The following is a 17,061-nucleotide window of genomic DNA, read 5'->3' on the forward strand; positions in this document are numbered from 1 at the left end:
ATTAATAGATAAATAGAATTATTAAGGAAGTCAGAATCACTTCACCCCTTAATCTTGTGAAATTCTTTGATTTATATATAGAGAAAACACTTCAAGAAATAGAATTGATTTGTCTTTGATCATACTATTGCATTAAAGAATGCCCCAGCAACAAGCACAGTAGGAAATAGAGCATTTATAAAGGGTAGAGTCAAGCAGCAATAAACTGTAAAGTGTAAGAAAAAAATTGCAAAATACTTAATAATAGAGGTATTTTCTCTGTGAATGCAGACACTGGAGTAGTTATAGGACAGAAAAATTCTATTAAGCCAAGAATTTTCTTGTGCACTCTGATATTGCAAAAAAGTGGATATTTTATAATTTTGGCATGCCCATGATCTCTCCTCCTTAATCTTGTTAAGCCTTGTGTGCTCATCTTTTGCTTTTAATTCATTATATTTGGGCTATTGCATAATGGCAACAAATAGATAACCAATTATGTGAATTTGGGTCCATTATATTTTGTTCCCATTTAACATATTTTGGGCCTTCTGGTGTCTGACTTTGCCAGCAGTAAATTCATTGCTTCTGTTTACTTAATTAAATTTGTCATGCTTGTATGAAAATAATTTAAAAAGGATTTTGTGCATTCTCGATAGCATTTACTTTACCTTCACTGAGTTGTTTAGACTTCGTTTCAAAATGCTTCATCTTAGTTTTTTTCTTGTTATGAAAGAAATTGGAAGAAGTACTGTTAGCAACTGTTTTATTGTAGTTTGCTTTTACTTGGGGGTGACCTCTGCTAACTTGAGTAGGAGTCTGTCTACTAGCAAACATGATTTTAAAAGTAGTACCAACAACAACTAATATTAGTATTCTGCTTGCAGCATCTGTCTTAGTATCTCCAAATGATATTTTACCTTCATAGATAGCTTGAATATCTCAAGATTTTTGAGATAACAGTGCTGACATAGTGTTACATTTCCCAGAAATAAACTATATTCAAACAGTGAATGAAAAATGCCATGTGCAGAGGTATGTCTTAAACCTGGCTCCTAGAGAAGACTGGGGGAAATCTACAGGGATTTAGCACCTACAGAAGTCTGTAAGAAGCCACATACACCCAGTCATACCCACACTGTGGCCCACGAAAAGAAAAAGCGATTGACAGATACTTGTGTAGGTTATGTGAATCGATAATAGATTCATAGGAAATTTTACAGAACCACAGAATATTCTGAGTTGGAACTTATAATTACAATTCTGATGTAGCCACCAGGAAGTTGCAAAAATAGAATCTAGGCAATGCAGCTCAGGTACAGTGCTCAAGTCTTTTGACATGAGTCAGGATTAGGGAAGGGTGGCATCATGGGAATGTGTATGGGATTTAAATACCTATTGACTCAAATTTGGTCAGTTTAGTCACTCTATCTGCCCGGGGTATGGTAGCTTGTCCTGCCCTTTCTGTGCAAGCTGTATTGTAAACCTGGCAGAGGGTTTCATAGCTGTTTCAAAGACCAAGCACAGCTTTCCTACCTTTGGAAACCAAGGTGAAAAAGGACACATTCAGAATTTTGATGTGTGTTGTTTCTCTTGTCCAGTCATGCTGGGCTGTGTTTCTAAATCTTTTATGTTAGACATAAATTTAAAATGATCTAGAGGGAAGTTGACATTTTCTTTATATGTTTACAGATAACTATAATTTACTTTTAAGGATGGTTTGAATTTATTTTCAGCAGTTTTTAGCAAGCACAGGAATAATTTGCACTAAAATTCATTACCTTTTAATTTAGATCAGTAAAAATAAACATGTGTTTGCATTATAGCACGCATTAAAAACCCTAGAGAAGCAGTTGCTGTATTTTGGAAAGCTATTACATATCTTCAATTTGACATTAAAATATGTTTAAAAATGCAGAGTCTAGCAGAGTGCATCAGATTAAAAAAAAAAAAAAAACAAAACAGTTTGGATTACGTATTTTAAATATAGTAGTTACAAAATGTTTTATGTTTTTTGCAACGTTTCAAAAGTCCAGAAAGTAATGGTGGAATATTAAGGTAAAAGTAAGGTGGAATATTAAGACTTTGAAGCAGTCAAGTTTGAAAGTGACAAACAGTTTGGAACAAAAGTAATTCACTCCATTCTCAAGAACAGTAGCACTTAACATGGAACCTTTATTTGCTGTTGGCATTACACTAAAATACTTCAGGGTGATTGTGATCTGTGGAGGCTTTATGTTTTTGCAGTTAATCCTCCTGTGAGGATAACATGATATCCTGCAAGTCACTGTAGATTCACTTAGACCCACAGACTAGTATGTACACTGGGCTTTCAAAATAATATGCATTAAAAATATAACTCACAGAGATCCCTAATTCTCTAAATATATGCCTGTATTTTTAATTATATTTTACATCTCTCTGAACTATTTAATTACAGAATTCTTTCTCAATCCAAGAATTTCATGCTGTCAGAAAAAACCAGCTTTGACACTGCCTATGTGAGATGCACTAGCTTGGTTGAAGTATCAATTTTTTAAAATGCAATTTGCTAAAATAATACTAAACATTTGTGATTCTGCTAGCAGAAATAACAAAAGGAATAGAAAAAATGAGATGCAATTATTCCTTCTTGATTTATTTAAATGCTGCTGCCATAGTGATCTTTCAGCCATGCTTCTGAGGTAGTTTTATTACTGACTGTTTCTGGATTTATTTGCTTTCAGATTGTAGCTCTGCTGTTATGTTCTTTCCTTGTAAGCACCTACAAAAACCCTGCCGTTATGAAGCAGTATTTGTTATTCATCCTGTTTCCTGGGGCAAGTGGGAGACATGAAGGACCATAGGTCACCATAAACTGTTCAGGTCAAACAGTTTGGATTTCATAATCCCTCAGAGCTATCATCCTCCTGCTTTCTCAACAGCTAACAGAATATCATAAAATGTCAGTGGTTTTGGTGTCAAGAAATGAGTAAAAGCAAGTCCAGAAAATAAATTTGATTCCTGTTTAATCTGAACAAAGGTCCTGAATATTGTTGCAGCTCTACAGGAGTTTCTTTAATTTATTTTCCAGTTGGCCTTAACAATAGTCCCTTATGATATGTGGGCAGATCCTTGCTGCCTGGGATGTAATACCATCAGTGTTCAACAAAAACATGATGCAGAGAGTCTATTGCCAGCTTGTATTTTGCCATCCGTTTTCATTATGTGTTTGTTTGTGAGTAGCAGCATCCTGTTCCACCTATTTACTGACTGTTCTCAAAGTCCACAAAAGCCTAAGAGAAGTTTCAAGAAAAAAAAGGAAACTGCAATAATTCTGAAAATATCAAGCATTGGATAGACACTTATAAAGGTAATGTGTAAAAGTAATTTGTACAGGTAAAAGCCTTCCTGCTGTATCTTCTTCCTGCTTTCATACTGGTGTATTTTTATTATTGTTAAGGACAGAAAGATTCAGCACAGAAAATGAGATTGCAATGTGGAACTCTAAGCTTGTTTGTATTGGAGACTTTTTTGAGCCTGTCAGTCTTCAAGCAATGTACCTTTTTTCTGTGTACCAGTTTCAGCCACATTTTTCACATGGTGCCCATGTTAAAGCAGAAGTCTATTACTTGTGAAGCACCAGCTGTTGAGATTTTTGCAGTTGCATCAGGAAATTAGAGCCTTTTGTAAAATGTGTCCATAAAGTTATAGAAAATTTAGGGGAGAAAGGGCACTTTTGAACAAAAATGCAAAGATCTTATTATTTCTCATGTCAGCTAACAGAGATCCAGTTTCTGTTACCTGCAATAGTAAATGGTAGTTTAATTAAGCAGAGCAGTAAATTAGCTTCTGGCATTTTGTATCCTGGACAGCTGCAATGCCCAGAGCCACAGAGATGACAATTAGAAAAGAAATTACATGAGTAGTATGGTAAACTGAAGGGGGAAGAAAGAGTTGTCTTAGTCCAAATCATTCATGCAGAAAAGATTTCATCAGGCTAATGTCAAACAGTGTTCAAAAGAAATGTGCTTTCTGCTTCCCTGAAAAAAGCTGCCTGAATTTTCATCTGTTCCTGATTTATTTGCAATATTTGCTATGCATTCCATCATATTCCATGTTAAAGTACATTCATTACCATTATTTATAGACTAAGTCAGAAAAGGAATTTCTCCTACAGTAAAGAATATAAGATTCTATACCTTCTTGAAGGGAATTAATTTAAAAAGTAATTAAATTCTGTGGGTTTTTTTTTTAATTATCCTTAGGGAAAAGAAAATACTTCCTATACAATTGCATGAACTGCTAAGTCCATTATACACTGACTTTGTTAATTCTCTTTTAGAGAGGAATTTTTGGTTTGAGTTGGTGGGACTGTATTATATAAACAGTGTTTTTGCATTACTATTTCTTTTTCTCCATTTGCTGTTAGAAAATTAGAGATGCTACTTCATTAGTCTCTAACGGTAAAAAGAGTCATGATTTCAGTGCTTTGAATTGACTTCAGATTCCAATAGATAGAGAATATGGCAAGAAGGACAATGATTGCATGGATGTCTTTGATAATTATTGTATTGAAGAAGTCAATTAGGCCAGATTCAAAAAAGCCCATTTATGTTTGCCGTTCCTTCTGTTTCAGTAAAATTGCACACTGTTGCTTTGCAGTGCTTAATGCCTCTCAGTTTCCATAAATTAGTTTGTGCAATCTGTCCCTGTGACCTCAGGAACAATTCTCCTTCTGTTCGTGTGAGGCATATGAACAGGGATGCTGAGACTGGAAAACTGAGTAGAGCTGATAATTGATTATTTGCCCTGTAAGTAAACATCAGCTGTGGCTAACATTGAGTTGGATGTGTAACTTTCTTGTATCACTGCTGCACACACCACCACACAGCAGGAGGGAAGGGAAACTTGTCAGATGCTCACAGATTAAAAGCAAAGAAGGGTTTTTTTCCCCTCCTTGTCAGACTAGCAAATTGTTATGGATTTCTAGCAGTGAGTGTGAGATAGAGACTGATGTGTTCGTGTTGGTTCCTCCTGCAGCTCTGACCCCCTAATGTCAAACCAAATCTTTTACAGCACACGTGTATGGGTGGGAGGAAGGGATGGTGATTAGGATTACAAATTGTGGATGTACAGCTAGAAAGGGAGGTAAAAAAAGGTGATATAAAGAACAAAAATAGAGTGGACTTCTTGAGGTATTTGAGGCTCTCTTCCCCACTCTTTTATGTTTTCACATATGTTTATGTTATTAAACATTTACATCCCTCATCACAGTTAATAAAATGCTTTTCAATGCACTTTGATAAACCTGAGATTTACAGAAAGAGGCAAAAGCATCAACAGTAATTTTCCACAAGATTAACTCAGAAGAGATCGGACATTCAAACAACATTCTATTCCTGCAAACCTTATCTTTGAGGTCAAAAGGATGGCTAGGAAAGGCTTTTAAACCCAAGCCTTCTGTTTTTGCTCTGTGATCACTTCTCAGGTTTTCTCTCATTTGCAAAGTATATAAGCGGTCCCTCCACATTTTATTTCCATTTTCAAAGTTCTGTCTGTGAAGGCCTGGAAAGCGCCCTTCTTTTCTACTAAGTTATTACAAACAGAATTTATATTAGCATGACCATAGACAATTACATCTCATAACTGAAATAATTCTTCTCTCATCTTAATATTTGCTCCTGTCCCTTCAATGTTTGCAGACTTCATCAGCTTCCCTTTCCAGTTTTACTTCTGCAAACCTAACCATCCAGATTCTTTTATTCTATTTTTCAACTAAAGAAAAAAATTTCCAGTCATCTAATCATCATATTAATCTTGCCATGAAATCCATTCCAATTTAAATTAACATTAAAAAAAAAAAACAAAACCAAAAACAAAACAAAGCAACAACAACAAAAAAAAAAGGGGAGCAGAAATATATGCAGTATTCTGAGGTTTTCCCAATTTGGGAACCGATTCTGAGTTAATTTACCAGTAGCTTTAAAACAATAAGGCTGTTAGTCATTCTTGTATTTGTAGAGTTATATCATTGCCTTTAATTCCTTTTTCTGGCAGTTCATGTCATAAAAAAGGAATCACAAAAGCATTTGTTTCCCAATCATCCTTTATATTTGTTTTCTTTCATTTTGTGTGGTTTTGGTTTTGGTTTTGTTTTTTGGGTTTTTTTCTTCTCATTTGTAATTCTAATAGTATTAAAGAAACAACAGGTGTTGACTTTGGTAAAAGATGTCATCGCCTGCCATCAGAACCAGAGAGTATATTATAGTGATAAAAATAAATTTGCCATGAGCATAAATATGTTACTTGCATTGTCTCCTTTTAAACATTACTTGTAACTTTGGAAATAAAGGTCAAGGTTTCCTGTATCTATAAAATGTCATAAATGTTATGTACAAGCATAGCTGAGAATATCTTACTGTAATAAAGTGCATCTATTATTTGCTATCCAAACTGAGAAATGTTTTACTAGTGAAACATTTATTTAAAAAGAAATCAATAAAACTGGTATATCAAGTGTTTTCTACTGATCTGATACTGCCTGTGGATTTAAGCAGCTTTTAAGATGTTGCCTGTGGCCATCCTGCAGCTTTAGAGGAGAATACCTAGAGGTTATAAAACTGACTATGATGCTGTGCCTTGATTGAGCAAGACTGAGAAAGCAAGAATGGGAAAGAGAAGGTATTTGATCACAGTAAGTTGAGTTTCTGTTATACTTATTATTTTTTCTTGCAATTTTAAGAGTTAACAGGACAAGAAAAGCAATATAATGAAAACATAAGGTAACAGTCTATTCATACACATTCCTGAGAGAAAAGAAAATGCAAAACACAATGCAGTTGCAACAATTGTTAGAGAAAATGACACAGTTTGTATGGAAGATAAGATGCAAACTCCAAGCTTAGGCTTTGATCATGTTTCCTTCGGGATCAGCAGTTCATTTGATGATACAGATGCAGGTGGAAATGAGAGTGAGATATGAACTATTTTCAGCTATGAAGTATTTACTAGTCATGATGGCAGATTTCTTATTGCTACTGACAGGAATGCTTTTCAAGATATTGCTAACGCTTTCCTTTTATTCCCCTGTCAAATACTGAGCATGCCTATTTAAGCATTTCATTTGATCATTGCTGTAGGATGCCCTTGGTCCTAGATTATCCAGCTATATGAATTAACATGAAAAATCCTAAATTTATTTTTCAGAAAAGTACACCTCTGAGTGTACAGAGAGAGAGAGTGGCAGGGTGTGGTAGGCGTGAAGAATTTTTATTTCTATAGAAGGTTACTAAAAGACCATTTGGGTTATAGTGATATTGTGAGTGGGACTCAACTAACTCATAAACTTTTTTTTGACCTACTGTGTTGAGGTGAATTTCATTCAGGGAGAGGAGATCTGTAAAAAAAGTCAAGAGCAGCAGTATAGTTTAATATTAAGAAGCTATATTCAGATGTGATATATTCTGCGGATTTTTGCTTCCTCTGTAGAATTCCAGTGGCTAAAATACCAGGTTTAAATTCAGTCCAAAGCATTTGTACTGCAGTCTTATTTGTGTCACATCCCTCATGGAATCATAGAATGATTTGTGTTGGAAATGGCCTTAGAGATGGCATTCCAAACCCCTGTGCTATGGGCAGAGACACCTTCCATTAGACCAGGTTGCTCAAAGACCCATTGAACTTGGCCTTGAGCATGTCCGGGGATTCAGCAATTTCCTGCTGCTGTCTTCCTTCTTCTTCAGTCAGTTGTGTAAAAAAATAAATCCTGAAGTGCTAATTAGCTGAAGGTAATGACAACAGAGTATGTCACTAACCACTGAAATATAGTCTGGGAATTTAAAGAAATAATCAATAAATCATCACACTTTGTTAAATCAAATCAGTCACTATAATAAACCAATGACAGTGCAGTGATGTATAGAAAATACTGAGCACAAAATATCACCTATCATTGTACCCCAGATCATAACTCACCAGCAGTTATGATAGAATGTAGTTTAATAAAGTCTGTCAGCAGGTGCCATAATCCCCAGGAAGACTGACTTCTTAGAGTCTATGCATCCAGTGAAACTCCTATCACTTTTGGAGGCAATTAAATCTTATGCTGATTGCAGCCCTTGAGATGGAGTTTCCCTTTGGTTTTGGGGACTATCCCTGTTGAAAACCAAATTATGCACAAAATAGTACATTTTTTAATGTGATCTCTTGCAAATAGGAGGATACTTTCACTTCTAATATGCTGTTTCCCCCATAGTTTGATAAATAACTCTTCTTCAGTATTTTTAATTATCAGAATCAAATGCTGGCCATGCTCCATTCACTATGGGTTTCACCATTTAATTTGCTACTATTTGTTTTTTTCCACATACATCATAAAAAAAAAAGTAATTTAGGAAACGGATTCATTAATAATTGCAATCATGATGCAGTAACTTTAATTTCTTCAGAATAGAGTGAATAGCTGCTATATTACTTTTTAATTTATAAGCTGATATCCAAAGAGCACATGGAGGTAAAACGTATTTTAGAATTTAAACTCTGGATGGTTATGAGTGCAATAGTAATAGTAAGGAAAGGATAAATAAATCAGGTAAGGCACAATATAACTAGCTTTAAATTTAACCTGAGGATGGTAAGAGTATATGTGACATGTCTAAGAATGTAGTCTTGCAAGCTGTTACTGCTGTGGCAACATAGATTTTGTCAAGAACACAGCCAAGCTAGGTGTTGTACACATTCATTAACAGCAGGACAGAACGAAAGTGGCTGATGTGCAATGCTGGGGTTTGTGCCACCTCTGACACTGTTGGTCTCACCTAGCACTCTGCTTTGTACACAACAGGGAAATACATTTGCAGTAGAAGATTGAAAGGTCACCTCTCCTGTGCTCCTGGAATCTTGTGTCCCACAAGGTAAGTCTGTGGTTTGGTCCTTTCCATTTTACCCTTATTTTGTGTGTAGGGATTTCCCATATATATATTAAAAAGTTGTTGGTAATAAAATTGGGTGCGTTTTTATCAGCTCTGAAAAGCCTGATTTGGTTGAATTCAGTGCAGTGATTAATTTAAAAACAAAATGCAGATCAGGCAATGCTGCCCAGCTGCTGTGGAAATATTTTCATAAGATCTAAATAAGATTTATAGCATTTTTAAATCTCATCCTGAGACAGCCAGTGGCATGGCAGCTAAGGGCAGCTTCCAGCTGTGATGTTCCTTCTCAGTGGTCAGCTTAGTTCTGAAGGAATGAGGTGTAAACCAGCAGTGCTGTCATGCTGCTGGGCACCACCAGTCCCTGAGGGCAGTGCTCCTGTTGTATGTGACTTTCAGACAGCACTGAAAATGTTGGAACATCATTAAACAAGTGGCTGGTTTGTGAGAGCAATAGGAGAGGTTGCTAAGCACTGAACTCTCCATTTTAAGATAATAGTAGATTTCTGGGAATTAACATGGTATGTCTTGGATTACTTTAATGGATAAATAATTGTAATGACAATCCTCACTCTCTGCTGGGCCTTGCTAAAACTTGAAGCTCCTGACCTTCTTTTGCTGGGTTTATATTGTTTTGTTAATTTTGTTTTCTATGTGATAACAATTCTAAACAATGATTTGTCTAAATGGTTATTTTGGCAGCTTTGATTAGATGCCAAGTACTATGAAGTTAATGTGTGATTTTGTGGCTTGGTGTACTGAATATCCTTGCATCCAATAATGACTGAAATGAATTTCTATTATTTCTGCAGGAGTTAGGTTTCTGTAAATAATCCTAGAAATCTGCCCATGACATAATTTCTCAACATAAGAAAAACACCGTTGTAGACTCTTTGTGCATTTTTTGTCCATTCACTTTCAAAAGCATATACTTTTGGTCCTAAAATTCAATTGAAGAGAAAGCATGGCTAATGTGAGGTATTTTGCTATCCTCAATACCTTAAAAATAGTCACTCTTCTACCTTGACAGCACCGATTTCCTGATTAATGGGCCATCATCTTGCCTTTGTATGAAGCAATTGCACTCAGCTCCTGCTGAATTACCAAAGGAGCTGTATAACAGACTGCTGCACACTGTAAATGTTTCTACCACTCAAAACTCAGTGAGAACCACCAAATCTTATTAGGAGAGCAATTTCTGTCTCCTGGTGTGTTCCTGAGGCAAATGACCTATTGCTCCCAATAAGGACAATTTGGTGGCTTGAGGCTGTACAAATCAGTAGCCTCCACTGGACTGATGTGTGCCTCACTAAAATACTGTACTCACTCTTCTTTCAGCTTTCATTTCTGCCATGGGGGCCCCACTGAGCAGCCAGGTTAACAGGAGTGTCACATTTCTTATGTCCCCTTTGTATTTCCACCAAAACTCAAAGTAGATCTTGACTAGTGAACAATTAATCAAGTTGACTTAAATCAGTTGTCTGCAGGCCTGGTGTCTGGGATGGAGAAATTACCAGCGTCTTGCAATGGGGATGGAAGAATATAATTCTATTTGCTACCAAATGACTCCTGACAGCAGTGCAGAAACTTGAGGTTCTAGAGGTGTCATATCCTTTCCAGACTCTTCAATTAAATCTGTAGTTTTCATGCCACCTTGGCTCTTGGGAGATTATTCATTTAATGGACAAACCATTCACTCATCACCTCAGTGACCACAAAGTAGAGATGTTCTTTGAAATTTGTTTTCAAAGAATAATTATCCCCTCTTTCCCTCCACTTTTTTATGCAGACAGCTTTCAAATGTGCAGGTTCACCCTGCCCACCTGTTCCAGTGCAGCTGCCTTGGCTGTAAATTTCTCTTCTGATATTCTGCCTTCCTAAATTATAGAAGTTGTGGAGAATATAAGATATGGCCTTCTACATCTTTTGCAGCACAGTTTTCTGCCCTGATCACTTTTTTAATGCATCTCATTTGTATCCCAAAGGTAAGAGTAATTGCTGGGAGGAAAGAATTAAAAGTGGGAGAATGGCAAGGGGGATGGTAGATTTACTCAAGTTACCTTGTAGTGGGAAATGCCATGTCCTGGTGAATAACATTGTGGGAAACCATATGTTATGCCTAGTGCTGCTTATCTGTTTTGAGAAGTAGAATTTCTGTACAGAGATAACGTAGTTGTTCACAGAGATTTGGAGGTCCTCTCCCAGAAATGCTTGAGCTCCCTGTCTTGGGAGACAGATCAAAGCAGAGGTCATAAAAAGCACAGAGAAAATGAGAGCATGGGGGTAAATTGTGTACAGCCCAGGCCCTGTGATAAGTTGAGGCTGGGGAATGGGTCGCTTGCTTTTTGCAAGTATTTTATTTTGCAAGTATAATATTTTATAATTCATGTTGATAAAGTCAATAGTGCTTGTGGCTGATATCCAAACTCATCTTTTCTTAAGACTGGAGTTAGAAATTATCAAGTGTCTAGCTAGCTCTCTAGCCCTGAAGTTTGTATTTCACTCTTGGCAGCAGTGTGTTTCTTTATACGTGCACATCACAATTTGACATATAGCTTGTAAGGTCTTCACGATATTATATGTCAACAAGTTAATCAATTGAAGAGAAGTTTCATTAAATGAATGAGAACAGATGTGTGCATAAGGTAACTTATTCCTCATTAAAGGAGAAAGTGTGTGACCTTTGGAGCACTTAAGCCTCACAAAACTGATAGGTAGATGGTACAGAAGATTATCTTTCTTTGAGGCTTTTGTCTGAGCTATTTGATACTAGTTTATGTAACATATATCAGTCAGCTAATACTCAGTTGACCTTTGTCATACTGTAGAATGTGTGATAGATTCTGCCAGAACCTAGTTGATTTATATAATTGATTTCTTATCTCCATATGGTTTTCCATGTTCAACTTTTGAAATTTTTTGCATGGCTGTGAAGTGGAGATTTGCAGGACTCCACTGCTAGAACTACGCTTCAAATTATTTTATACTCACCCTAGCAAATAGAGACTTGGTTAAAGAGTAGTAATTAACAAGATTGATTTTTTTGAAGTTGTCCTCAGTGACTATTTGGCATTTGATTGCTGTGCGATGGAGATTTACATGCCCTCCAGTGACCACAGGACACTTCCCATCAAAACTGCAGATGAGCACAGTCCTGTTCTCCATGGACATCTTCTAATTGGGTGATGGAGATAACCTACCAGCAGGATTATGTCTTGCAGTGGCAACAGCAAGAGGTGTTCACATTGGGCCCCAACACACATGACAAATTTTTCAGAGATTGCTTTTCTCAGCAGCTCTACCCTTCTGGTTTGCTGTGCTTTCTTTAGTGATACTCAGTCAGCGCAGACCCTGAACATTGCCCACAATTATAAACCCCACAAATAACTCCAGGCCATTAAGTAACAATATAGCTTTTTAATCTTTCTCAACTTGCACACTCTGAAGAAGGCAAATAAAAAAGGTTCACCACTTCTACCAACCTTGTTAGTGAGGTAGTCATAGTTAGAAGACTCTGAAATCAGATAGCCTTTTGTCTGTGTGGTAGTGTATCCTCATATTCTGCCTTAAATCTTCTTTGAGCTTACTTACCAAAGAGTTCTGTCAGCTTCAGTTCTCTTGATTTCTTTCTTTCCCCATGTTAGCCCCATGATCTATAATTAGGTCTTTCAATTTTCATCCAGCAGTAAAAAAGAATAATTTTAAAAGGAAAACTCAAAAAGCAAACAGAGAAATTGTGAGAGGACTTAAAGCCATCCTCAAAACCTCATGATTTTTTAAAACTCTCTAACATTCATAATGATTTTTTTCAGCATGTTGAGAAGGACAACAAATAAAGTGCTGGTAACAATCTGAAAAAAGATCCAACTCTTTTCTTGCTGCAGTGCTCTAGAATTACTTTCATAGTTACAAACCCCTATTTCTTTCCTCTTGAGTGTAAGAATTTACAGAAAGTTATCAATAGTTAATTTGAAGCTTTCTGATAAAAATCTATGTTAAAACCTCTGATACAGATTTTGAGACATGTCTATTTTATGTGTCTACCTTTTGTGTTTTGAATTTTGCCATTTAAGTGTGTATCACTGAGGTATAGCCTCAAGTATGATAAAGAATGCTAGCAAAATATCTCTAATCTGCGTCCAGTCTGGATCTGACTTAGAATAAACATCTCATTCTTCACTCTGTAGCCATAAATTTCACTCTAACATATCTTGCAATGTTCTGTTGGAGTGTAGTCCAGAGAATCTTTTTCCTAATTCTTCCTGAATCTTACCCTAGTTCAGGAAATTACTTATCTACGGAGGGCTTTAGTTTTGACTGCCAGTAGATCCACAGAAAATTGCTAGGGTTAATTCAGATAAGGACTTCTCCTATCAGTTGAAGTGTTATATTTCTTTATTTGCTGGATCTGAAGGCAAGGGCAATCTCACTGTGTACTTCCACTTTGCTTACTGTGAACAAGAAGTGATAGACTACAACAAACATTCTAAATAATCATGATTTCAGTTACTATGTGCTAGATAAAAAAAGGGATACATGCTGAAGATTTTTTGTCAGAAAATAATGTTTTAACAGCAGCTTTTCTAGTTGTAGCTCCAAAATTAAATCCATTAAGTGTGCACTTATAACAAATAGAAAATGTTTTGTAGATGCAATTGTTCTGTTGCATGAAATCACATCCAAATCATTGTTTTCCCAGGTTTAAAGTACCTTGTGTAACTGCAGTTGTGTAATGGAATGGAGATTATTATACTGCATATATGAAACTTGTATTGTAATTGTAAAGAAAAATTACTTTCCTTGCATTCAGCCTAACATTTTCTAAAATGTTAGGCTGAATGCAAGGGAAGTAATTTGCATTTACGAAGTCATACCCGAAGGGTAAATTTTTTTTTTGCTTTTTTGAAAAATGTGAACCTAAAACTTAAACATGGAAATTAATGAAGTTGTGCTGTGTTGAAGTTTGTATCTGGACAGCCAGAATCTAAATTTCCAGGAAAATGAAATATTTTTCTACTGGAAGTATCATCATTCTAAACTGAAAAGACAGAACACAGGAGGTTAAAAAAAGGTTTCAGTAGTAGCACTGTCTAGGTAAGATGAATATGTGGCATAATTCAGAAATCTGCACTAGAGTGCTAATCTGGGTTTTAGATTACTTAGAATTATTTAGGACATTCTATTTAACAGAAAAGTGTTTTAAACTGTCATTGAGATGTTTCTATTACAGAATATGTATTCACTGTTGAGTTAATCCTAGGGAACAGAATTGGTAATTTTTATCTATTTTGTATCTGGTCATCCATCATTAAGTTGCAGAATTCACCTGCCAGAGACAAACAAATTCATATGGGTGTCACTTGTTAGTTACTAAAATTTGCTTCTTAGTTGGGCAGATAAAAGGACAAGAAAGACACTGAAGATAAATTTGGGAAAAAATCCCCTCACCCTGCATAGTCATGTATTGATGTTTAAAATATAAATATCAATTTAAACATGGATTTTAAACTGAGGTTAGGTTAGGAATGGTCCAAGTGAAATAATGTTAAACAAATGCAAGTGAGAGATCACAGGTAACACTAAGGGAAAGGAAGGCCAGGAGAGCAATTAGAATAGAAAAAATGCAGAATGCAGGAGGAAAGGTGCAGTTGTAGTTAATCTGCTAAAACTGCTTAGTGTCACTCCCTGTGAAGTGAGTGGGAATTTTACTTGTGATTTCACTGGGAACAATTAAGCAAAGTGGGTCAAGAGCCTGACTGAGTCCTATGCTACATCTTAGAATTATTTGAACCCACTCTCAGTGGAGGGATGATTAGATTTTAAGCATAACTTTTTGCTGAGCTTTGCCCTGTTCTTTTAGGAGAGTGCCAAGGCAGTTGGAAAGTGGTAAGAATTGTACTTGTAACATTAACTGTTTAAGTTAATAGGCTAGTTTAACATGATGATTGGAAAATATATAAAAATCTTGAAGGACAATCACAGAAGTAGCTGGTTATAGTGTTTTGAATTACTGTAGTATTGATCCTAATTAACATACAGAAAAGTTAAATAATATTTAATGATGAGCATCTCATGTTATAAAAGGCAGAAGCAACTATTATAAAGTTACAATAACTCATTATACTATATTTTCTGTGCTCCATCATCCTGCTCTGTTGGTGAATTCCTGAACAGACAGCTCCTTTGGAAGCATTCCTTGCACCAGCTTCAAAGTGCCTTCATGACCTGGCATGACAAAGGACATCTGCCAAGTCCTAGTTCCACTAAGCAGAGAGAAGGACTGGATTACAATGGTTTCTTCATGGTGAGACAATCCACTCAGAAGATAGGATTAACAGAAATGAGCATGAGTTTTTGTTGGTGAACATCAGTGTGTTTCAATCTGATATGTGTTACCTCCTTGGAACCACATATCTTCTGACTTTAGTTAATGAGAGAGTTGACAAACTCCTATTTCTTACTTCTTCAGCAGCTGTTCTCAAGTCTTCATAAAATAGCTCAGGGACACAAATATATTTGTCTTCACCTCCTATGAACAGACGATGAGGTAAGTATTGCCCTCCATTGTTTCTGCTTAAGATGAAAGATGGTATAGAAGTTCCAGTTATTTGGTACTCAAGTCTTGAAAGCCCTGTCTCTAAATAATGTATGTAATGTGTCTGTATTCAGGTTGTAGCTTCTTCTCAGTATTTTTTATAATCTATAGGATAATTGCAATAGATGTATCTAATTCAGACAGAATAACTGATAAAGGGGAACTGGAAAAGCACACCTGGGTCTTTTCTGGAGTACCACCAAAATAGGAAGCTATTTTTTTCAATATTAGTATGGGTAATATTTAAAGATTTTGTTAATTTTGAGATGAAATACAATTATGACTTTCTTGTTGACCCATGTGATTTTAACACATGGGTGATGGTGAAATGTAAATTTAACATTCTTGTAGGGTATTCATCAGTATCAAAGGCCCTGCTTCCAGATGAGAGGAATGATACTTGAGTTCAGGTGAAAGCAAAACTAAAAGAAAACAAAAAAAATATTTAATGGAAAGTTAAGGTCTTTTAGATGACAGTGTTTGTAGAAAATAAGAACTTATTCCTTGCACATAAAAAAATTGTGGAAATTCGTAAGGAGTACATAGAGTTTGCAGTTCTCGGGCAGAACAATCTTTACAACTCCATGTCAGCAGGGCAGCCCTTCTGTTCTCTACCTTGCCAAACTGGGCACCTCTGTGTGTTGATCACTGTACTGATTTGATTAGGCATGTAAGAGTCTGAACCCCCAGCTCTTCACCTGATCCTGTATTTTTGGCAGTTACTGTCAGATGATGAGTCCAGAGTTCACAGCAACCTTATGACAGCCCTAAAAGTCAGTACAGACACATAAGTCATGTCTTTGCTTGTGCACAGCATGTTCCTGGGATTTTTCTAAGACAGAAAAAAGCAATGTTAGTGCTGCGGCAGAGAACAGGGCTCAACTGCTGAGATGAATCTGAAATGGTTTTTCCATTGGCAAAAACCATTTGGGACTATACTTTTCCAGTTTTGTAATCAAACAGGTTGGTTTGAAGCGGGGAAAAAAAAGAAAGAAAAGAAATAATCAAAGATGTATGTTTCCCTCTGGTAAAACCAGGAAAGAAAACCGAAAGAAAATCAAGAGGTAATTGTTGTGGGTTTTTTAACAAAGCCCTGTACTGATTCGAGTCAATTTTGAATTTATTGCTCGGCAGTGAGTAAGGGACTCCATATTACAAAGGTGATTACATTTTTCACATGAGTGACAAAACCAAAAGCATGTCAGTATTGTTCTGCAAGAACGGAGTTGTTAGCACTCAGTTTCAATTCCAGTTTGGATAATTATTTTCTCCTAACCTAACTTCACCTGCAGTTCAAAATAGATGCAACCTTCAATTTCTATTATAAAGTATTGTTTAAAATCACTATAGTCCCTGCTATTCACCTTAGAGAGAGCTACAATTCATGGGTCTGAAAAGATTCTTGCATGGTATATATATATTTCATTTGTAAAGAACATTGTGATCCCTGTGAAGTGATATACCTATATTAATAGATAACGTCACTAAATGTTAGAAAAAGTGGGTATTTCTAGCTAAAACAAGCCAAATGGTATAAGATTAGCCAAACCTTTGATAGGAGGGAATGAATCTATACAT

This window comes from Lichenostomus cassidix, chromosome 4 (genome assembly GCF_008360975.1).
Source record: "Lichenostomus cassidix isolate B80296 chromosome 4, HeHo_3.0, whole genome shotgun sequence".
Classification (NCBI taxonomy): Eukaryota; Metazoa; Chordata; class Aves; order Passeriformes; family Meliphagidae; genus Lichenostomus; species Lichenostomus cassidix.